At 35.0% G+C, this 25,580-nt stretch overlaps 1 long non-coding RNA gene across 2 annotated transcripts in view; it reads left to right on the top strand.

Annotated features, from left to right (window-relative positions):
• LOC148224430 (uncharacterized) overlaps window positions 1-25,580 on the top strand; it is a 95,074-nt gene that overhangs the window by 52,290 nt on the left and 17,204 nt on the right. The window contains exon 3 of one of the 2 annotated variants that reach the window (XR_015802596.1): window positions 12,359-12,937. This is a non-coding gene — a long non-coding RNA (uncharacterized LOC148224430). Of the gene's footprint in view, window positions 1-12,358; window positions 13,418-25,580 lie in introns of those variants that run through there. The other variant, XR_015802595.1, reaches the window with a different exon arrangement.

Raw genomic sequence — 25,580 nt, 5'->3', positions numbered from 1 at the left:
GGATCAAGCTTTTAAAGTCATGAGTGCACATCTCTGATATGGTACTTTCTGTACACATGTGGCTAGCACTGATTGATAATTGCCTTTACATATCATTTTGAGAAGGAAGTAGCTTGTCAGGAAACAAGAAATTATGATTTTTGTTTCAGTGATCTCCCAAAATGACATTGTAGATTCTTCACAAAGGGAAAATTTGTAGTACATATAATCATTGCCCAAATGCCTACACCCAAAGCACAAAGATAATACCTCTTTGCTTTTTGCAGCCAACTGTGAAAGAAAAACAGTAAAGCAGTGTGAAGCAGAATGGTGACAGACCAGAGGGTACCAGAGATTACTAAGAATGACTAATTATGCCTCATACATTCAAAGTGAGAATGACAGCATCATTGTGAGTGACAGCAGATACTAAAATTCCCTGGAGAAAGACACAGTCTTAAGTGATGTCCCACAGACAGATTCAGAGATAATATGGGCCCCATGGTTTGAAATTAAAATTCAGGAGAATTTTATAATTCTAACTGAGAAGCTGAAGTTACCTGAAAATGAAAAAAGGATATATTGGACACTGTGGAAGCATCTTTAGGCAACATTTTAGGCCTGCAAAATCTATAACTTTTATAAATTACTCTTTATCTGTCATTATTACATCTAATGTTACTGTTATTTCATCTAGTGTTTTTTTAATACTAACCTTGTAACCATTTTCCCCTCTGAACTTCATCAGCTCATACAATTATATCTTATACTCTTCTGCATACTGAGAGTTAGATGTTTATCACAAAAGATTTCAAACCAATCATGATAGTTTTATAAAGCAATTACCACAGAGTTAGTATTTCTGTAAATGTATTACTGTCTTTTTCCTGATAACTTAATTCTGGCTGCATACAAGTGTTCTTCATGTCCTGTGGAATTTGTGCAGTGACATTATGCATATGCATATATTACACATATACAGTGACAGGTACATGCAGATGGGAAATTACAAGTGTTCTATAATTTGCTCCTGTGTATTACTTCCTAATGTGTACAGTTTTAAATTTGCAAAATCTCTGAATGTATGAGATGTTTTCTGTGTTTTTCATTCTGCATGTGAAAAACGCAGAGTGTTTTCTCTGAACACTGCATGCTTTCTGTGAATTTAACTCTATGGGGTTTTTTATGGCAGAAACTATAAAATTGTGTTTTCAGTATATCTAATGAAAGTTGTATACCTGATCTCAAGATATATTTAAAAAAAAAAAAAAAAGATACTTTGTCAACAGGTGAAATTAATAGATATAAAAGACCCTATGTGTTAAACTGCAGGTATGTCTGGTCCTTCAGCTAGTTTAAACTAAAAGATTCCAAAACTCACTGGCTTTTAATTCACAAATCCATTTTGTATCAAAATTTATCTGAACTATTTGAGGCTCTGAAGCTTCCTAAAATGTTGTAATAAGGATTTGTATGAAACATCACATCTGTACTCCTTCTCACCAGATCATAATAACAAGAACACAAATAGGTTTAAGTATTTTGCAGAAACATAGAACTAGGGGCTTTTTCTGCTTTTTTTAACAGATATTTTTCCACCATAAAAATAATATATACAATATAAATTTTATTTCAATAATTTTTTAATGAAAAATTGACTTTTCAGGTTTGATTTCCAATGAAATCCAGATGTGCAGGTCTATAGCTTCCTCCAAAGCCAAGCAGATGTACATTAGATCTAGTGCAGTCAAAATGTTTAAGGTAATGAGAAAAAAAGCATGTAAACTTATGTAAGTTTTGTAACAATTTGTTTAAATATTTTATTTTTTTGTATTAATATAATAGATACAACTCACATATTATTTCTGAATTCTAAACCAACTTATTAAAATACGTAAAACAGTTACTGGAGTCTTCCATCAATACAATTTACTTACTCGCTAGCACATATTTAATTTTATATTATTTATTGCTTTGCACATGGGTGGAGAAGTTTAAATTAAGGACTATTTTTTATTTTTCAAAATTAACATGACAATTGCAAAAGGATAAACTGCTCCATATGCAGGAATATATCATACCATAGGGGCACCTTTCTTCAAGTTCAAAGGGAGATTAATGCACTTGTTATGACGTAAATTACACTTCTAGCGCTGACACAAAAGAATTGCTATGAAGAATATACTGTAAATACATACAACTTTGGCACCAGATAATAGTTATGTGTCATTAATTTAAAATGTATATGTTTTTTCCCTATGTCTCTCTTTTGTTCCCTCACAAATGATCGGTTATTTCTCATTTACATGGTGAAATGCAACTCGGAAGTTCACATCTGTGAATTTAGAATACTGGGAAAAAAGTCTTGGGTAAAAAATTTAAAAGTTATTTTTTAATCTATTTTTTACCTTGCAATGTGTTAATTTTTAGATATGTGAATTTTAATTGTCTGTGTGAGAATTTTTAATGTGTTTTCATTTTCCATAGAGATAAAACATATTGTATACTTAACAATTTTTAAAACAGTTTGTAACCAAAAGCACAGGGTTCCTTATATTTTATTTCTATTGATGAATTGACAGTATATCCTCAGTTGATATTTTTTCTTCCACTGTAAGTAGAATCAACACTTCAAGCCTGGTAACCTATGACCCAAGGTATATGAGATCATAGAAATTGAAGCTTGATGACAGACTGAATGGAATAAGCAATCTGAAAGTTATGCTGGAATGCAACTCATATCTAGACTATTTAGACTGAAATTTTTCATATCTGGTGTTCAGTATAAAGGAAAAGCCTGAGACATGAATAGAAAAGACACCTGAGTCTATGGGAAAGCCTAAAGTAGCAATGAGTAGAAAACCTCAAGGATGGTTAAGAAGCACTACTGAGGTTTGGAGAAAGAGCTGGACCTATGAAGATAGGATAAGGAAGATAGTCTCTTAGACAATCAGATTACTGAAAGACATAATGAATTGGTCTTCAGCATGAAAAATCCTAGGCATTACAGTCTCAGAAGAGCAGTAGAAGGGAGGAAAAAGGAGCTCTAGGCGGTGTACTCCACAGAGGTGGAGTACAGGACATGAAAGGTAGAGAAATTATTCTTAACATTACTGGATAATGTTTTGGGACTGGAGGTTTGTGCCTAGATCATTGGTTAAACTCTGGCAGGATGTTAATCAGCAGAAAAATAAATCTTCCTGGTGTGTGTGGATGGGTCTTTCAGCAAGGGCAGAACAAAGAGTTTGTTCTGGAATCCACCACAGCATCCATCATATGTGACTGTTGTTGTGGTGCTGCACATGTACAGATTGCACAAGAAGGAGTTTTAGGAACGAGTACCTTCACAACCAGCCATGCCTACCCTCTCAGAGCTGTATTTACAAAACTACTGACCTGAAAAGCAGGTCCCTGACAACCAACACGTTCAGAGGAAATTCAGCTTCGCCAAATTGACTCAGCTTATAAGTGTTACGTTAAATGTAACACAATACTGAAAAAGAGCCAAAATGGCTCAGGAAATGTCTGCTTTAGATAGTGGCAGTGTAAACAGTTATACTGAAAGTAACAGAGAGCTATTGCACTGTGTAAAGTTTTATTAGATTTAATCTCCCATTAAAGCTAGTTCCCTTGCAGTTCAGGAGTAAAGAATTATTTTATAAGCACTGTGGATCAATATAAAATAGAAGCTTCTTTTCCAGACAATCTGGTTCTCATGAAAAGCTTATATCATAAGGGGAACAAGAAGAAACCCAGGATACTAATTTTAATATTTAAAAGTGATCAATAGCTTTGCAACTTCAGATGACAACAGGCTGGCTCAAAAATCCACAGTATTTTAAATATTGCCATGCTGAGCACTGTATCAAGGAGTGATGTCAGAGAGTTGACCCTGTCCTGCCTTGAGGTTGCAATGCTCCCAGTGCTCTGAGCAGCCATGCTGCAACAGTCCCAAAGTCAGGAGAAGGGTAGCCTGATCCTAGTTTTAGGGCTTAGTTTTAGGGCTCAAGAAAGACAGGTCTCCCCTCCTGGGATCCTGCCTGTTTTCTTTCATCTTTTATTTTATGCAGTCATATTTCTGAAATCAAGGACCACATCTACACATGGAAGACTGAGCTGAACCCTTGGGTGGGCAAGGAGATTTCTTGGAAAACTGGGTAGCTTCAACTGGGTGCTGAAAACCAGATAGAGTGTGCTGCTTTAAGGACAAAAGTTCTTTCAGTGGTCTGTCTTCATTCAAGTGAACAGAATCTCATTCAGTACCTCATCAGGAAGAAATCCCATTTACTATGATAACTTCACTCATCCTTAATTCTAGTTTTTAATGAAAGACGTGTCTTTTTCCATCTAAAAATATTTCCTTTAACTTATTTTCCAGGCAACTTACCAAATTACCAAACTGTAACAAAAACCTTTAAAAATTCTATTCAGGATTTCAGTTATAGGCATCTAGATATTGTAACTGTGAGTTACATATGAGATGACTTCTGAGATAAACATTCCTCTCATTTTGAAATAAACTCATAAATGTATTTCAGTCTTTTTCCAGAGAATTCCTGGGCTGAGATAATGGCAGTTTAATAGAGAAGGTAAAAACTGAGCACACAAGCAAAGCAAAGCAAGGATTGAATTCATTGATTCCCATGGGTAGGCAGATGTTCAGCCATTTCCAGGAGTGCAGGACCCCTTCACACCTAATGGTGATTTGGGAAGACAAGCACCATCACTCCAAATATCCCCTCCTTCCTCATTCTTCACCCCACTTTATGTGAGCATGATGTCGTATTATCTGGAATATTCCTTTGGCTAGTTGGGGTCAAAAACATCTCTGTATTAACCCTGTACAGTACAAATTTAAAACACAACACTTAGACACTGTGAAGAAAGTAAACCCCACTCAAAATCAGCATAATAATCACAATATTATTTCAAGCTTGGCATTTTTACTGACTTCCAGCTCAAAACTATAGGATTTCTCCTCACAATCCTTTGAAGTACTGTTTTCCTCTCTTCCCAAACACTTGTACAGTAACAATTATTAATTCTATTTTGATAAAGATCCCTTTTGTTTTACTGTTATAAGGATAGGATTATAACCACTTATAAAGGGTTATAAATATTTTTTTTCTATATGATAAACCATATAAGTTAACTGAAAGACTAGGAGCAAAATTCTCTTTTAATTATCTTTTCAATATATCCTCTCAGAGAACAGATTTTATACCCTTTATGGTTCTGTAAAACATATCCTATGCCTGTGTTCATACCTATGAACTGACTAAGCTAATACAATAAAGGCACCCAAAGACAATACTTGTAGTTTTAAGGTCATAATATCCTTAAAGTTACAGCAGAAAAGAACTTGAATTTAGCAGTACTATCACTTTAATTTTTTGGGATTGTATAATTTTTTTTTTTAATTAATAAGATAAATTTGTGATCTCAAAAGGGTATACTTTTCAAATTGTATAGATTCTTCAGAAAATATAGTCTCATGGAGCTCTTTAAAATCCATGGATGTGGTTGAGATATAACCAAGCCTTGGTTGAACCTTATAGAGGTTCAGCAGGTGGCACTAAGTTGCAGAAAACAACCATCTAGGAAAATGACACCAAAGTGGTATTTCCCACAGATGTAGGTTACTGGTATGGTGAAAGACACTTTATGTTGGGATAAATATTATACAATACAGACAAAAATTTTTTTCTGCCTGACAGCACTGAAAGCTGTAATGGCCTTCAGTATTTCATCCTGGGACTAAGTGAATTAGAGGGTAAGGCTGCAATGGGACTATGTTTTTTGTTGTCTGTAGGCAACTAAGGTAGCATGGCCACAGTTGTGACAGTTCAAACTGAAGATTTTGAAATTGTTAATCATTCATACTAAAAGGACTTTTTTAGCTTCAATGCTCTGGGACATTTCTTTTCAAGATGTGCCAGAGTACAGCTAATGACCTTGAAACTGATTCCCAGCTAGCAGAATCAGTGAAAGCAATAATTGATCATGATTTATACCAGCTGAGTTTCTGTATCCTTATCTTTCTAATTTTGGGGGGTTTTAATCCCAAGATAAGATTTTTAATATTACTCAAACCTATAATGAAATTCAAATTTCAATTTTCTTTACATTTTCTGTTCCAGTTCCAGAATTTAATCAGATAGTTAGGCAGTTGTCATTCCCATTACTGCTATGATAATTCTTGTTATTTAGTCTTAAAGAAAACATGCTATGTTCATTTGAGCCTAAACTTTACCTGCCATACTCACTTGTTAGTTGGTTTACTGTCATGCATGCCTCCTCTGATCAATAGCATGTATGTGTTTATTGTTGAATTGGATCTTCTACCAAACTTGACATGCCATTATAATGCATATTCCATAAACTACTAAATAAGAAGAGCTAGAAATGTTTGTGGTAATAACAGGGAAGTGTTTCCTCATTCTGTTATCTGGACAGCAAGAAATAATTGCACTGGAGTCAGAATTTCAAACTTTCATTCCAAAATATTTTGACACTGACACATTGAAGGTTTGGGCAATTTGATAAGGAGGTATGCTGCAGTCTTGAATTTTGACAGCATTGTGTGTGTTAATGTAACTGATCAATGTGCTTGACATGAGACATTTTTTTTCCCTAGAATACTCACAGATATTTGTCAGAATACATTTCCTCAAAAGAAGTCAAACTGCTAACTTCATTTTGCCTTCTAATGTGAGCCATCCACACTGCAAGGAAAAAAGCTAAAGTTCTGTGTGGAAACAGCATCAGGAGATATACAATACTATTTAAGACTTTGGTCATTACTGAACAATACTGTGAGTAGTAGCAATTCACAGATTATATTGTCTCAGTGCCAAAGTACTACTGTTTCCTGAAGCCCTGCAAATGAAAAATAAAAATCGAACCTTCCTCCTGCTACGACATTTTATGTCTGATTCTCAAATCAAAGTGAAGCAAAAACTTAAAGAAAATGTACAGTGTATCTAGGGAGTGCAGAGGTTTTATTCTCTTGAAATAGCTTAAGAACTTCAGTTAACATGCTAGCCATGTCACATGGCAAATTTTATCTTCATGAAAGCAATGCAACTTGTGTGTTCCTGGTAGAAATTCTGCATTTCCATTAGTTTCATCATCATGTACTCATGGTACATATCTGTAGACAGAAATACTGCTCTTGATGCTTCACATCACTCAGTACTTTAGTGACAGTAAATACCAAGCCATTATGGTCATAGTGCTTTGTCTGATCAGGGGTAGATAGAGAACACAAACCAGGTAACTATTTTGTGAGTTTCAGTTGAGAGATGCTTGTCTAGCTCAACTGTCTTGCTGGAAGGAGAATTATCTCTGGGCCTATTTGACAGACTTAAGCAATTACACGGAGGTAGAAGACACTTGGGGAGGAAAGCTCCTGTGGTTCAGAAGTGAATAAAGGAATTTACTAGCACTGTTCCAGGAGTACTGCATTCACTAAAGGGTGGGCAATGCCATCATCTTCCTGTGATAAATGTTTCATAGCATGATTTGGGTGCAGAATGGTTAATCTGAAATTGTGCTCTCACAGAATCCAATATGGTTCATGTAGACAAAGACTGAGTCTCTTTTAACTGTTATTGGTTTTTGTTTGTTTGTTTGGGGTTTTTTGGGTTTTTTTGGTTTTTTTTCCCTATCTCCAAGCATACCCACCTCTTATTTCCTGTGAGTTATAAACAATTTAGGTTAGGTGTCTGTACACCATCACAAAGGAAATATTATTATCTCTCATCTGGCCACTACCATTAAAAAATCAACTCTTTTTAACTTATCTGATAATTTTTGCTGAATATTTTATCTCAGAATCACTTTCATTATTATGGAACACACTGGAACATCACCTAAAGCAAAAAGACAGGGTGAAGCATCTTTAAGTGGAACTCTTTCTATATATTTAAAGATTTGCATCCTCTAGTTTAAACTGGCATAAATGCCATCTTAGCTTCTAGTGTTTTCTGGAAGGAAAAAAAACAAACCCAAACTAAATAAAAATTAAAATACAACCAATCAAAAAGCAAAGAGAATGGTGAAAAGGTGGAAGTTTTGCTTCAACTTGTTAGCATCTGAAGCAAAGGATTGAATTTCCATTTGTGTAACCTGGGCATCATTACTACATTGCTATAACAAATCATATATCTATAGCAAATTTCAGCCATGTTCAATAAATTAATAGGCAGAGAGAGCTGCAGGGGACCAGCCTGTGCATCTACTGGGGGGCATAAAGAAATATTCAAGCAATGGTCTCAGTATTTCTTTGATGGATACTTACAAAAGAAAAAAATTGAGAAGTCCTTTATCCTTGATTGGCAAAGGATGGCTCAGCAATATGCACAAGAGAATTCCTGACCCACAGAGAAGCCTTTTGGGTAATCCATAGTAGCTGCCCAAATCTCATGTATGTTTGGTTAAAAAAAACTCTTCACTGAGATGAGCTGTAGATTGGTGTCCCTCTTCGCATCAGCATGGGTAGGCAAAATGGGATGTGATGTCTTGCTAAAGCACTGGCCAGTGTCCTCAGTGTTCCTTAGCACAACTCTTGGCATGGGTTTGACATCCACTGGCTCACCTTCAGCAGAAAAACCTCAGACATATAAGGTGTATATAAATATATATATATATATATATATATATACACACATATGCATTTTCTTCAGGGAAAGGAGTTTCTTCAAATGTGTGTGAGCTAAGCTTTGTTACTCATCTTCACAGTGAATGAATGGGCACTGATGCACTTTGCTCCCAGTGGAAGAAAGGTCTCCCTTGAAGCAAGAGGGGTCCTAACTTACCTCACTGGGACTGCAATTATAGATGAATGGACAGGAACTGCCCAAGCATTCTTTGTGAATTAAATTAGGTATTATTATGGCATGCATGCTTAGAACCACTAACATGCTACTCTAGTACGTGTCACTGAAAAGGTAAATTGAGAAATTAAAATAGCGCAGGACCACATTCTCTCTTCAGTTTCTGCCTGTAGACATTGGATTGCATAAATAGAAATTTCACTAACATACAGAAGGCAGGATCCACATAAGTTTGAAACACATTTCTACATTAAGCATGCATAATTTCTGGAAAAGCTTGTTCTTTTATATTAGTTTCCCTTTCTCCTACATTCACTACACTGTAAAATTTATAATCACATCACTGAATCCTAATAATATATTTTTCACTCTTTCCATACTAATCATTGGTTCTTTGTTTCTCACTGATTTAAAGCACATATATATATTAAAGTCGAATATTATTTTATTTGTCTATGAGCTTACATTAATTACAGGTTTTCAGAGAGCTAGACCCTCATTCTTAAACTGAAAATTTGTTTTTGCTCTAGTGCCACGAGACAAGAGGTAGCAGCTAATGTTTATATTATTGATTAATCAGATACTGAAGGGATTAGCTTCTAAGATTGTTTAGTACAGGAAAATCCATACTTATTACATCAAAACAGATTTTAAGACCTTGTTTATTGGCTATATTCATGGTCAGGCCTCAGGGATTTATTCAATCTGAAATGCCTATATTATATGTGAGCATAAACCAATCTGTTAAGAAGAATATCTAATGTTGGTCACACAAAGGCAAGTAATTGTAGTAAATTACAGGTCAGTAATTGAAAACGACCGCTTACATAAACACTTGCAAATTTAGAAAACTGCCAAAACATTAAATATATTAAGTTAATAAAGATGAAGTTTGGACTAGTACCCACTTTTGGCTACCATTTTCTTTGTTTAATGAATTTTCTATTATGCATTCATTTTGTCATTTTCATGGATAAAAAACTTCACTGGCTTGGCCATAACTTCTACATGTGTATTCAAACAGAACAATTCTTATGCTCATCTTCCCGCTCTCCAATGTATAATGTACTGACTAGTAAAAGCAAATACTGGTAGCTGTTCACATATATGGAGAGATTCACATATGTGGAGATCCACATATGTGGGTATTCATATGATTGAGCATTTTTAACACTGCACAAGTTAATGACTTTTTAGAGTAGAACACATTAAAAAAAATAAGACCTGAATTAGTAAACTGCACTAATAAACTGCATAAAGAAAACATTGATTTCGTGAATTTAAATCCTTGCTATATTTTGAAACCATCTACAAAGAACACATGTTTTCAGGTTTGTTCTAAGTTTTTTGTCATTTGATATGCCATTTTGACTTTAAAAATAGAATGATGTACGCAACATATTTTTTCAGCTTCCCGAAAAAAAAAAAAGAAGTCATGATAATTCCAAAGCTCAAAATTCATGCATAAAAATATTGTTTTGGATTCTAAAAAAATCTTGAAATTTTTACCCAGAAATATTTTACTGTTTTTCTAACTTGACTCTCAATATCTATTGCAAGCACTTGCATGGATGTACATAATTCTACTTATCAACAGTGCACTCTTCATTCTGCATTTCTTCTTTCATCAACTGAGTCAAGGAAAAAAACATGTGATACTCTTTCCTGGGTTTGTTTCTATTTGAAGACATAGTAGCATTCCATCTTACCTAATAATATTTCCTCTTCTAGTAAATTATTTCTGTCCACTTTTTAAATTGTTTTTCTTCCTATCATCAGTGATTGACTAATGATCAGTCAGTCATTGCTGTATGATTTCAGTTCATTGCTGTATGTAGCAGCAGTTCTACGGCCCTTATGGCTTTCCATTCTTCATTTTACTTGTGGATAAGAGAATTTTTCTCTTCCAGAATGACAATATTTTGCACATCAAAGCATTTCCACCAGGCCTCCATCTGTGATGCTCCTCTTTCTTCAATCTTATTCTGCTTAAATTCTTGCCAAAATACATGTGCCTGGACTGAAGCTTTGGCATATATACTGTATGTGGTGGTGCTTGCAACAATAGTTTCACCCTATCCAGTGCTTGCTCTTCTTGCTCACTCCCTTCTATTTCCCACCCACAAGGACTTCATAAAACGGGTTCAAATAAGTAGGTGATTGTATGCAAGACACGTTTCCTTTCTACAACTGTTCTTGCAATTCTGTTTTCATTTCTATTAATTATTGTCAAGAAGAATCTTGGAACAAACAAAATCATGGCTCATGGCTTGTCATTATGCGCACAAAGTCATTGCTTCAAATGCACTTTAAAAATAATGTGCTTTCATCTGATTCCTTACCTCTAATATGTAAGCCCCTGCTCTGCTGCTGGAGGAGTTGTTGACAGAAAAAGGTATGGTCTGTAAATCAATATAGTACTGAGTTTTTTTAGAAATGCATCTCCTTTTATAGCAACCTTATTTAAAAATATTTTTTTTCTTTAGCTTAAAATTCACCCTGACTGATATAAAGTTGAATGACAAAAACTTTCCTTACTCATCTTAAAAACTTCTTTATAGACAACTAACATCAGTAAAAAAATGTTGATTTCAATTAACACACAAGGATATTTAAAAACATTTTCCTCTATAGAAAAGTTGTGAACTAGAAATAAGAATTTAATTTGGTCAGATATAGAACTATTGCATGTTAATCAACTGTTTATGGGGCAGGTAAACAGACTATAGAGCTGTGTCTTTAGGAGAAGGATTTATGACACAAGTATTTTCCTTATAAAATTAGCTCTGGAGGCTACAAAGTGCATACAGATCATCACAGATCAAAAATATGCTACTAATATTGAAATCTGAGAAGATAAATAAACTTGAAAATTTAAACATTGCACTGTAGGCAGTTCATATAATTCAGATAAACTATGAGATGATAAAGGTAGAAACTTTACTGTTACTCATGGTGTATATATTCTAAAGATGTCTATTCTGTATTCTGTCTTTTTTGCCATGACCTCTCTTCCAGCATCAGATGCTGTTGCACTGTCTAGATGATATTCAAAGCATTTTCTAATTCCAGTACCATTCTGCTTAATTCTTATAGAAATGTTGCTAAAAGCAATTTAGTTTTTCTTGATTTTCCAAGCGCCTCACTACTGGCAATTCAAGTGGTAGTTGGTGTGATTTTGTGAATCCTTTTTTCAGTTCCACATAACTGTATTTTCAGTAATACAAAATCATTTAACATATAAAAATAGAGTGAAAAACTTGCAAAAATATTGTAAAAAATAAAAGAGAGTGCATAAAATACCCATTGTTAGGAATATTAGCTAATGTTTGGCAGGTTTTTTCTTCCTAGTTTCCTGGTCTAGCAATAAATTAATTTGTAAGATCATTTACAAAGTTTAAAGTAAGAAAAAAATCCTTTTCACATCCTAAAATCTTCTCAGTCATTTTCTCTCTTTTAGGGTAAATTTGAACTCCCGATATAACAATTGCTTTAAGTGATAAGTTTTGATGTTTTACACTTTTTGATGTCTTGCATTGCAGGAAGGTCATGCATTGCACTGTCCTCTACAAAGGCAGCTTTCCCTGCTGTGCAGCTGTGTTAACACTGGTCTTGCAGCATGACCAAAGCCCTTGCCTCATATTTTTTCCATCTGACTGGTGCACGAAGATGCCCCTTGGAGCTGGACCAAGTCTGCTACAAGGCACAATGACCACTCTGAACAAGTTCACTCTGCAGTTGGAGAGAAGGCAAACATGAAATGGGAGTCAGCAGAGCTTTTGCACCAGTCTTATCCTTTATTTGCTCACCAGAGAGACTTCATGTGCTGCAGTAACTTACCTCCTTCTGCCTTTTCCGCCCTTTCTTCAACCCCCACCCACAACAGCAAAGAAAACAATCAGGAATGTTCTCTCTGTGAGTCACCCTTAGAGAATCTGGACTTTTCTTCTACTCCTGTCAAGCTGAGCTCAGAGTAGCTCTCAGAGAGTGTTACCAAATTTGAATAGCTCTATGAAAAATAATCAAACCAGGAAGAATTCCAACAACCTTCCTCTACAACACACAAGCAAGCAAACAAACCTTGTATTTGTTTCTCCTCTGGAAGCCTGCAGATTTAGAAGGTAACAAAATGGGCACAGTTTGTCTCCTAACAGATTATGAATGCCATTGCTTGAAAAGATGGAAAATGTTTATACAAACTGTCAGAGATAGCTAAGCTAATGTATGATATGTGGCATGCATGTTTTTGAATCCAAAAAGTTTGTCATACACCTACTGTTTGGCTGTAGAATGTATGAGAAGACAGATCTTGTTGACACATCGCAGCTGCATTTCAACTCATTGTGAGATGCTTCGACTTCAACAAAATTCACACCGCGTGCCAAAGAAGAAGAAAAAGGAATCTTACAGTTTCCATCTCTCTTTTAATGTCTTTCACCGAAGGTGAACTACTCTGATTTTGCACGTGTTACATATGAGATAAGCAAAGCAGAAAAGAATCTTGGGGTCTTGTTGGTTTTTTTTTGTTTGTTTGGGGTTTTTTGGTTTTTGTTTGTTTGTTTGTTTGTTTTCTTTTTCTCTTTTCTCATTGTTTGCTCGCTGTTTTGGTTCTGCTTTTGGGGTTTTTTGGTTTTTTGTTGTTTTTTTTGTTGTTTTTTTTGTTTGTTTGTTTGTTTGGTTTTTTGTTTTTTTTTGGTTTTTTTGTGTTTTTTTGTTTTGTTTTGTTTTGTTTAGGTTTTTTTGTTTTGTTTTTTTGGGGGGTTGTGTGTTTTTGGTTTTTTTTTTTTAGTTTTTTTTTGGTTTTTTTTTTACTTCAGATTCCATAAAGAGGTACACATGACCTACTAGTCATTGCCATTTCACAGAATAAGGTATGGAATAGAACCACAGATAAAGGTTGCCTAGAGAGGCACTGGTAAGGGAAGAGGGAAGAATTGGCAGTAGAAGGGATGATGAGGGATATACACAATGGAATGAGTAACCTTGAATCCCTGCATAGTTTTGATTTGTGTCAGGAAATGAATAAATTGTAATAAAATCCATCCCTGGCTGCAAACATGCCTTAGGAATCAAAATACTCCATGTAGATTTGCATGGCTTTTAACAAGATTGGAATACACTATGCATTTACAATGCTCTTCTAAAGTCTCCCTCAATAGTCAGACTTCCAAACCAGTGAATCTTCCTCCTTCTTTATTAGATAAAATATTCTCCTGTGGACATAAGATAAGTGGTGAAGGGAGAACTATAAATGCATAAGTTGAAAATAGTCTTGTTCAGCTCAAATTGCAAGTGAAGTCCTGACCATTTATCAGCCATAAGTGAGATGGTGTTCTGCAATGTTATTGGCTTTCATTATTTTTCAGTTCTCTACATCAGCATTCCCATGAAGACAGTCCATAACTGGCACCAGATATTATCTAGTAAATTACTTTTGTCCTGCAAACTCTATATGCTTTTCTTATATGATGCTGTTTCGGTCAGACTTGTTCATTTCTACATTTTTTTTCTACTTTCTCATTTTTCTTCCATTAAATTCATTATTAAGTAAGCAATCAGTAAATACAAGTTAAAGTATAATTTTCATCAATTTTAAATTAGTTATATAAAATTATTTGGAGAGCAAACATATTTTTTATATTATTTTAAAATGTTGGTAACTTGTGTATGCATATTTTTCTTAATGCAATATGTTTTCTTCTGTTTTGTAATCTAGGTCCATGGTATATTTCTGATTTCCTTATAAAGCTGAGTGATTTCTTAATAAGGTTTAAAGAAATATAATCATTATTATATTCTATGTCAAACAGCTGTCTGATGGATATTATAGAGTGTATTCTAAGAATGAACTTTTATTATGACCTTCCAGGTTAAATTTTCCAACAACTTGAAGTGATGTTTTCACTGTGGCAGGGAATTTCTATATTCCAAGTACACAGGTTCCTCCTGTTTAAATTGATTCTACTATGGTTTATGAGTCAATCCTGACTAAATGTCTGGCATCATAAGATTTGCTTATATGAATTGTTGAATTTTTTTTTATTAGGAATCATTCAGAATAACTATTTAAATACATAGACAGGGATGCTTAAGGATCTTTCAGAATGAAGAACCAATCAGAACATAAAAACATTGAGGAAAATTCTGATGACATTTACCAGTCTTGAAGTAATTATATTCCTGTTTTATCATTATGTCTCCTCACCTGTTCTCAGTGTATTCTGGATTTTTCTCCTCCAAAAATTTTAAGATCCACCTACAGAGATAGTTCTGTAATATCCAGCTGTCCTTGACTGGACATATGCCTGGCAAATAATCTACCTCATTTCTGAATTTCTAGAAACATGAAGAGGTCATCAGATGACCTTTCCAGTAGGAACTATAAAAGAAGGTATTTCCTGTCATTGACAGCTCCCTAAAAAACTCACCATACTTTGGAGCTTTGCATCTTTGAGTTCATTGCAGCCAGATGGACCTTAATATAATAGGTGAGAAATGCCTAGGGTGGGAAGACAGTAAGTGTCTTAGTCCTTGAATATTTCTGATGAGTAGGATAGAAGATAAACAGACCCCGGAGTCCTGCTCTTGTTTGAGCAGAGATTGAGGGGGAGAATCTAAATGTGGAAGCAAGGTTACTGTGGTGGGCTGACCTGTCTGGATACCAGGTGTCCATCAAAGCCACTCTATCAGTTCCCACCTGTGCTGGACAGGAGAGAGAAAATACAACTGCTGGTTAGGAGGCTTCAGTCTTGCTGAGTAGCCAGACTGGTTACAAGCTGTGTGGATTTGTGTCTGTTGGTCACTCTCACCTTGCTCAGTCACCTCCTTCCACTCCCTATTGAAGACCTTTATTTGATCCAGTATAGCTAAGGAGAATCAAACATTTTTTGCTTTCATCTGCATCATCACACATTTTGTCTTAGATGGTGTATAAATCCCTTATTGGATCTAGCCCTCATTTTTTAATGGGATTCTTGTTCATAAGGAATATATCAATAATGCTGACTATCCTGTATGTAATCATCTTTGAGATTAACATTTTGGAGTATTATTGTGACTTTTAATTCAAGTATTCATAAACATTCAAAAATGGAACTAATGAATGAGTATCTAGCAATTTATGTCTTTTGAAATTGCACTGAGTATGAGTCTCTGAAGCCAAAAGACCATAATTTTGTATAGTTCCCAAGTATACCAGATACTGTACAATTTTCTGATGTCTGAAAGTATCTTTTCAGTAATTGCTTTCTGGAGAGCTCTATATTTGCTTTCTAACTGATAACTTCTAAATTAATTTGCGTTTAACCTTAAATAGTCCTTTCTCTAGGCTTATAGTGTCAAAATATTTTAATGCATTACTTGAGGTTTGTGCAAGAAAACGATCATAAAAATGTCATATTAGACAAAAAAACAAATATTAAAAAGTTATAAAAAGAGCACACATAAGGAATTAAGAATGTTAATTAAGAAATTAACATTTCTTATTACCTACACTGAAGCAGTCCCTGACCTGAGACTTCATTCACTGGACCTCATAAAATCATCATGTGAAAGAATCTAAAATTTTGAAAAAGCATTTGTCTTTAGAAAAAAATATAAACATGTGAAACAAACAAGCAAGGCAGATTGGTACATCATGGTTCTAAATGAGCAGTACCTGACTTAGCAATAGCCACCAATTTTAACTGTGCCAAAGGAAGAGTAGGATCTATGAGTTCTCACAGATTAGATGAGACATGAAGGATGTCAGAAGGGATCAGAATATCAATTCTGTTCTTTATAAAATGAAACACTGTTTGGGGGCTACCAGGCCATGGCATTTACCAACAATTCTTCATTCTTCCTATTGCAGTGTTGCAAATGGATCTAAAGAGAAGTTTTTAAAGTCCAAACTTTAGAGTGACTGGAAAGATCAGGAGGCATTGAAACCTCAACTCCTGCTGCTATTCTCAGGATGTAGAGAGAAAAAAAGGTGTTGGCATCATCAGGTTGATACCCTTGGTGTTACACATATTTGTGTATATTGGGGTGTGGAAAAGTGAGGAAGAAAAAGATATCTGGGAAGTGGGAAAAGGAGATCTGATACAGTTGGTGCAACCATGAAGAGACAGTTTGTGGTGAGCAGACTAAAAAAGATAAGGATTTTGACAGTGTTCCCTATTCTGTCTGTTTCTTTAAGAGCAAGGAAGGAAAATGTGCTGATTTATCTCTTGCTGGTCCAGTTGCTCTCTGGGGCAGGAACATTACAAGTCACTGTTTCAAATACAGGCTGTCACTTTGGATGATAGAACAAAGGGAAGTGACTGAAAGTAAATAAATCTTGAATTCACACAGGTATAAAAGGACCTTTTTTCTATAAGCAGGCCATTCTAAACATCACTCTGAATGGTTTGTGAGGCAAAAATAATGGGCTTGTTTGAGAAGCAATTGAGGTACTTTCTGACAAAAATAGTATATTAGGAGATTAGTCTCCAAGGGGTGGATAACCTTTTCAGATTCTAAGTATTTCTTCTGTTCTCATGTGTGAGCTTACAATCTGTTAGTCTCAAAATATATCTACAAACCCACAGGCCCACCTTCCTGACAGCTGCTCAAACAACAGAGCGGGGGAGCAGAGAAAAACTCTGCCCCGTCACCCACCCAGCAGTTCTGAAAAGCTTGGTGAGTTACTCATACAATCCAGAAATGCCAGTCAGAGCGGAGGGGGACAGAGGCAGGGGGGGAGAGAAGGCTCTTAAAGTGCAACATTTGCAGCACACGCACTAAAACTAAAGGGGCCAATTAGTATAATAGGTTTGAAATCATTTCAGCACACTCCTAAAGACAAAAGAAAAATTGTCCTTCAGAAATGGAGCTTTATTGTTCAGACGGGTATAGAGCCGAACAATGAATTCTATCAGTTTTGGAGGCAACATTCCTTCTTCTTCATACTGGACCATACATTATTAATGAGCACTATTTTCGAGTGTGAAAGAACTGTTTGAAAAGCATTAACATAGTCTATTGGATGTGATTGACACTGTCATCCCTTTCATTTTGCTGTTGGCAAGAGGCATCCCTGTAGATTTATGTGCATCTGGACATTACTAATATTCTCCTTGTTATGCACTCTGGGCAGCTGTGATATGGAAATTTTTAGCACGGTTTTTAGAGAGGGAGTTCACTGTTGCTATCTGCACAAAAAGGAATAATTATCCTTCTCTGAGATTTTATCAGCCAAAAATATTTAATGTCTGGTTCCTTAATAACCCTAATCTGTTTTCAATATGCACCCCTTTTAAAGGAATTTCATCAAGATTATGTGGATTCTCCCTATATTTCCAGTGACTCTCTTCTAGACAGACAGTTTAGTTTCTGGGACTCATGTCCACTCATCCTGATTTTATTTTAACCTCCATTTCTTCAAACAGGTTACATTTCTAATTAGGTTGGTAAATCAAGGACTACATCTAGTGTCTGTCTGCTGTTTAGAACCACAAAACATTTGATTTGCCGTGCAATGACTTTTAATTGCAACAATTAAGACCAGTAAAATTAAGAACCACTGAAACAGTAAATTTAAATTATATATAAAACGAAATTAATAGAGATTATGGAGGGTTTTTTTTTTTCAAGGTAATGGTATTTTCATTTGTTGTACATAGATTTAGAATTATTTTAGTTTCTCAGGCCATATAAGAATGAATGCCATCACTTTATATACATTAATATTGTAATGTGCAGGAAAGAAGAGAGGAAAAAACCTACATAAAAGGGTGAAGACTGATACTAAACATGAATGCCTATGTAGACATGGCACAAAAAGAGTTATAAATATGGGGGTTCTGTTTCTAATCTAGATATTTTTAGTGGTAGCTTTGATGCATTTATACACAAGTATATAAAAGGTATGGATGCACAAAATCAAATACCTTATTCAGGGGAATTAATTAGGGGATTAATTAGTCTACAATTTTGGAACATCTTTTTAAGACAACCCTTTTGCTAAGCAGTCATCTCATGAAGGCTCTTGATCAGACCATATCTTAATGCCAAAGATCTGTCTGAATCTTTGGGTATAAGACAAGGTAACACCATTGGGCTAGAGTATTATTACTCAAGGCTATAATATTTTAAAATATGTTTTCTTATCATTGCACATTGCATCATATGCAATGATGTAGTAGGGAAGACATGAGTTTTAAACTCAATGCAGAATTATCTTCTCTTCCAACCTGCTCCAAAAAGCCTATCTTCATATTCAAAAAATCTCTCACCTCATCACTGTTTCCTTTAACTAGAGGTTTGTGCAACCACCAGTTTGTATCCAGCTATCAGAGGTTCATGATCAGTTGCTTTCTGCTCCCATTCAGCAGGTCTGCACTTTGAGTGACATATCCACCAGCTTCCTCAAAGGTCAGGCCCAGCTTCTCCATGGAAGGTCCGTTGTTGGCCACCCCAGGCTGTGGGAGTTCAGCATTAAGCTCCCTCCTGCTTGGCAGCACAAGAAACTGCCACTGCTCCACTAGACAGCCTAATTACACCAATCAATCACATAAAATAATCTCCATGGCTAGAAGTGGAAAGGTTATAACTCAAAACTTGCCAACTGACGAGGTAGTGAAAGAAACATGGAGTCAACATGTACATTTAAAAGACATGGAATACAAGAAAATATTCTTAAACTGTTCATCTGAATTAATTTTTTAATGTTTGGACAAATTATATATTTAGATATGGACAAAACTTTATGAATTGATAACTGGTTACCAGACTTCATACTTTGCTTGTTTTGATGTGCTTTGAATTTTAGATTTCAATTTCAGATTCATAGCAATATACATTTAGTTGTTTTAAGGACTGCTTTCCTCCAACTGAGATATCTTTGTGCCATCCTGCAGAGCATAAGATACTATCCAGAATAGTTAGCATAAGCTCCTTAATCAGAATTTTGAGATTCTTACATAGCTTCTTAATTTAGCTTACCCGAATGTTTTTGTGGTATCTTAATATTTTTCTCAAGAATCACAGGTGTAAGCCACATGAAATTGTTTTGTGGTTATTCTCAGAGGGACAGACATATAAGGGAAGATTCCTTTAACTTTTGTTGAGAAATTTCTTGCTAATTCTCCTACTTGATGTGCACAATTTACTTCAACGCCTTAGCAGGAGAGTGTGTTTATGTGTGCTGGCATCAAGAATCATCTGCATGGCCCACTGTCTTGCATTGAGTGCTTCCTAGAAACCATTCCTTCCACAGGTCCAGGACCCAGATCCATTCCTTGATATTTCTGAAGATATTATAATTAAATACAGGGACATAATGCATGACTGCCAAAGGTCTTTGATGGATGGCTTATCTAAGAGTGTCAAAATACCATTTTCTCAAATGATTGTACAAGCAAAAAAAATTAATATTACACAAGTTCTACAAAACTAACTATAACCTTAATACATTCAGTACAAGTAGAAAGCATATAAAGACTAATATCTTCTGTTCATTTTCTGGGAATGAGCACCTTTGTTTACCAGTGGTTTGAAGTTTGCAGTGTAAAAGAACGTATTTTTATCCAAATAGTTGCTACTTTTCAAAATCTATCCTGCTTTCAGTCTGAGGGGGAGGTGTTTTAAAGAAAACAAGAACAACAATTTCATGGTGTTTTGTGCCTATGTAAAAAGTTAAAATATAAAAAAATGCTTTAATTGGAGATTTTCAGATTAGACTAAAATTCTTAAGGACTCTGGAGAATCTAGGAAATGAAACATTTCAATAGTTGTACATATTCACCAAAGAGAGCAAGCAGTGGCATTTCTCACTGTTAAGAAACCACTCCTTCATATCTCGTGGTATGGTTTTCTTGCACACATTCTGTCACATTGGTAATCCATGAAAGTGGAGGAGCACACAATTTACTTTCGTGGTATCTCCCACACTGCAGCTTTGTCTTTTCCTCATGGAAAGGGTAAATCACAAGGTAATTCGCAATGGGCTGCTAGAGGTGCAGTTTATTACTTTTTCTTTTCTGTGTTTGTTTATATATAAGGGTCTTAGATTTATATTTTTTAGCTTAATCTCTTTTAGGAAATAACTGGAAATTCATGGTAGAGAATTTAAATACTTGTCCTCTAGTGAGTTAAAAAATGAAGAGGAAAAATGTGTGTGTTGGGAGCACAGGCTATTCTTTTGTATTTTCCTTGTGCAATGTGCCTAAGTAATATGCATTCATGTCCAAATGGAAGAAATTAATATGAGAGCATATATTTGGTTACATTTTGGTTGAACCAGACTGGGTTATGTGCATATTTACACACAGAGACAAAGACAGATACTTGAAGATGTTGTGGATTGTAACAATTAGTTGTGTTCTGCTAAAATTTGGGTTACACAAGAACTTGCTGTCAAAACATGTCACTCCAGAGAATGAAGTGCAACATCAGATGAAGAGCTGAATTAAAGAGTGTATGAACAATTGTTCGAAAACAGAAGAATGTATCGCTGTCAAAAAATATCTCATGGACAGGTTCTGTAAAATTTAACACTATAAGAATTACAGAAATTATTCAAAACAAACAAACTTCCATAAAGAAAACTATCTTGGCTACCATGCTCCAAGTCTTCTGGTTTTTTGATTTTTTTCCCCCCATAAGAGTGTTACATAAAGAGGATCTTTAAATGCCATCATAACTAGTTCTGCATTTTGTATTGCATTTTCACCTTTTAAGATCACTGCTAGCAAAGCTCACTCAGATCAAGACAAAGACTCCTGAGTCCCCCAAGACAGAATCAAAAGCTTTTTCTCAAGGGAAATGCATTTCTCCCTTTTTTGACTTGTCTTTTGCACTACCACAGTATGGTAACTTCCACCATGTCCATCCATAATAGATTCTCCAGATTCTTCCTTCATTAGAAATGAGGGGGGGGGGGGGGGGGGAAAGCTAAAGATAGTCACCCAAAATTCAGGTATTGGTCACAAAGTTCATGAAGAAACTAATGAATGGAAATAATGGGATTGAAATTTTAGACTGGGTTTTGTATAGTTTAATTGTTAAGGAATAAAGGTGAAGAAAGCTGTATTCACATATAAATATTTAAAACCAATTAAAACCTTCTCTGAGGAATTGGAATTATTTTGTTTGATATCTTTCTAATTATTAGCCAGATGATGCTGTGACAATGTTTTTGACAGTGAAGATGATTAGATATTAGCCAGAGATGTCCTTTGCCATTTGACCAGCAATGTTCCTGTGTTAATCACATTAATTCTCAAGGCAAGACATAAAAACATAAGGTTAACAAATTCACTCTTGATAAGTGTTGTGCATAAAAGCACAGTGACGTTTTCATATACAGGTAAGTCAACCTTTAAAAAAAAAATTTTGAAATAGTATTCAATTTGAAATTGTTTATTTACAGTGCTTTGGTAATTCTTTACTAATTCTTTAATATTTAATTTACTTTATACATTTCCTTTATTATTGTTGTTGTTGTTCTGTGGGGAATCTTTCTTACTGAACAGTGTGAAGCAAATGTTAAGACTTTCTTCATAACATTTCAGTCTGCTTCTCCTGAGAACTTCCCATGAAGCAGAAAATACTGCACACCACCAAAATATTCCTATGATTTTTATCTTTTTTTGCTGTTTAGTTATGTTTGCGGAGTTATTTTTTATGTTGGTAATCGATATGCCATGGCTGATGATTTTGATTGAAGTAAAAAGAGAAAAGAATATTTCCCACAGGAATCTCCAGGGAGAGTAATGTTCAAATGTATATAAAGAATATAGAGTGATTGCAGTTCTATGCCTGAGGAAATTCAGGAATAGAGGATACTGTAGTATGTATTCCAATCACTGAAAAACAATTTTAAGTTAAAAAAAAAAAAAAAGAAAAAGTTCAAATACTAGGCTTAAATAACACAGGTTTCTTTGGAGTTGTTGGGGTCTCTACCTACTGCTTTCAGAGTTCTGTACTTCTGTTTTGTAATTTATTTTCTCATTGGTCAGCAACACAAAAGAAAAACAGAACTCAAACCACAATTCTGCTATGTGTAATTTAAGCAGACTTGCAGATTGTTTTTAAAAAATAAACAAATTACTATGTGAATTCCCAGATATTTCCTCATGCCTTCACTTGCTCTCCTTCTGTATATGTGATCAAAAGTTCTGTCTACAACATGACAACCCTGGTTATTAGTAATTGGTCACATGAGTCACATTGAACACAGAACATTGCACCATTTAACATGTCCACATCCCCAGATAAAATAATGTCCACAAGATATTTAGAAAGCATAAGTCTCTCAATAGAACAGTATGAACTTCTCAGGACAGATAAGGTCAATTTCATCAGCAGTATCTTTCTGCTATGGAAAGGGATTAGTTAAATTAATCTTTGAGGACATAGGCTTGTCACATACTCCTTCTTAGAAAGCAGGTCACTAATTCTTTCCCTCAGCTCAAATCCATTCTTCCTATTTATGAAAAGTACATCCTTACTCCAAACCTAGTGTCCTAAATGTGAACAGATCATCTCAAATTGTATTGTATCCCATTTCTTCCTTTGTCAGTCCTCAGTGATTCTGAAGAAGTTCCCCCTCTTCCCTAAATTCCTTCCCAAGTTTTCCAGAAGACAAGGGAGACAAATTAATCCATCCTGGCTTTGGAAGGTTCCCAGCACAAGCTATGAGCTAATTAGCATTTATACAACACAAGTATGCAGCATTAATATGGTGGAAATATTGTAGTGCATTCTTTCAAACGACCATGGCAGTATGAGATACACAGGTCCCTGAAAGAGGGAACTCTATCAGCATGCCTGAAGTTGTTTCTACATTTGGGACATTCATCAGGGGACAGTTAAAAATCACTATGCAAACCCAATTAAGGATTGCATTCCAGTAAAGGAGCTAGAAAACTCTTCATCACAGAGAGTACACAATACATCTCTTTCTCTTTTATTTCCCCCCGGTTTTATAATAAATAGACCATGAGCATGCATTATACTTATACTTAAAAATATCCAGAGTTCAAAAAAACTCCCACTTTGTAGAATGCCTTTGAAATATCTATTGAAGGAAATATGAAATTGTTGCTCATATCTGTAAAAGAAATCTCTGAGTACTTTCCTTCATTATTTGCCTGCTCTACTTTGAAACAAACAATTTAACAATTTCTTTAATTCTGCAAGAAGAAAAACAAAACATGATTTAGAACAACTGTATTTCTAAGGGGAAAAAAATAGAAGTATAGCAGAAACTAGTTCGATATGATTTTAAAGTGGTTTTTTTTCAAGATATCCACAAACCTGCCTTTTCAATAACAAACTTAGTGTTATTCCTTGATTCCTTGATCTACTAAAATTGGTCGGAGTTTTACTACTTCTTTCAATGGGAACATGGTGAGGACTAATTTATTGTCTTCAGTATTTAGTGCTTAATGAAGACAGAATGGAAAATGGGTGAATGGTTATCAAGAATTGATGAAACTAAACTTTGTCCAGGATCTTACGAAGCACGTTTATTATTCTTATTATCTTGGGTTTATCCAAGCATTTTTTTTTTCTTTTCATTAATCTATTTTTATCCTATTTCTTTTCTTTTATTCCATATATTTTTGCCATTATTGTAATTTACTTATGACAGAATTCTTTCCAGCTCTCTGGGCTAGCAAAACTTAAAAGTTAAACTTAAAAGTTTCTGTGTTTATGGCTCTAAACTTTTAATCAGATAGTAATTTTGATTATAAATAAGCTTCACAGGTATAGATTCTTCTCACCTAAGGAGAAACAAGTCTCCTCAAATATTAATTAACATTCATCAGAGTCAAGAAGTTGCTGATGTTGTTACAATATTTTCAATTAGTTGTCACTAAGGCCAGCTAGAATAGAATTCATCATGAAATTAAGACAGTGGGACTGAATGTCTGGACACAGACATCCCCAAATGTGTATATTATCAAGTCTTTTGTTATGTCCAGTGGAGATTCAGTCAATGCAATTAATTCAGATGAGAGAGCAGCAAATCTCATCTCAGCATAAGCAGCTAAGGTGGGATTTGTACATAGTGCTGTCTTTTGCCATTTCAAATGAGCACACAGGGTCTGTGCCTAAAGCTGACATGTCACCGTGTTACAGATGATCTCTGCCTCTCTACAGCAGCAGCTGGGTGCAGATGAAGGACACGACACTTTACAGTATCTGACAAAAATTTGTATTTAACTGAATAACTCCCCAAGCCTTATTACTTTTATGGCTTAATTCTTCACTGACTATGATATAACTCCTAGCATAGGAGACAGATAACTTCTGACACCCTTGTGGAGAAGAGTAATTTTTTATATTGTCTTGACTGTTCAGTCACTTGGTAGTAAGTAAATAAGTAATTTGGGATGCGAGCTAAAGATGTTCATTTTGTTAAATGCTTCAATTTAGAAAAATAAATCACACAATGCTCAGGAAGCTCTGTAACCCTGCTGCTGCTTCAATTATTTGGACCCAAACTTCTCAGTGATTTTAACATCTTAACTTTTACAAAAATTTGGTAGATAGGCAAGCAAATACCTTTGACCTTATGAATCCATGTCCATAATGATCACATTAATTGCTTTATGCCACAAATTTTCTCAGCATGTACAGTGAGAGGAGAGGTACAAAGTCTTCCCAAGGAGTGCTCTGAGAAAATCAGGTTACACTGAACAGAAGACAGCACACAAGGAAGTCAGAAGAAATCATCATGAGAAGACGACTGCAGCAGATTTTAATTCATGTGTCTCAAATTTGAAGACGGAT

The sequence above is a fragment of the Sturnus vulgaris genome, chromosome 3, assembly GCF_052056855.1.
Source record: "Sturnus vulgaris isolate bStuVul1 chromosome 3, bStuVul1.hap1, whole genome shotgun sequence".
NCBI classification, from domain to species: Eukaryota; Metazoa; Chordata; class Aves; order Passeriformes; family Sturnidae; genus Sturnus; species Sturnus vulgaris.
Note: the sequence above shows the minus strand (reverse complement) of the source record. Positions and strands in the feature narration are given on the sequence as shown.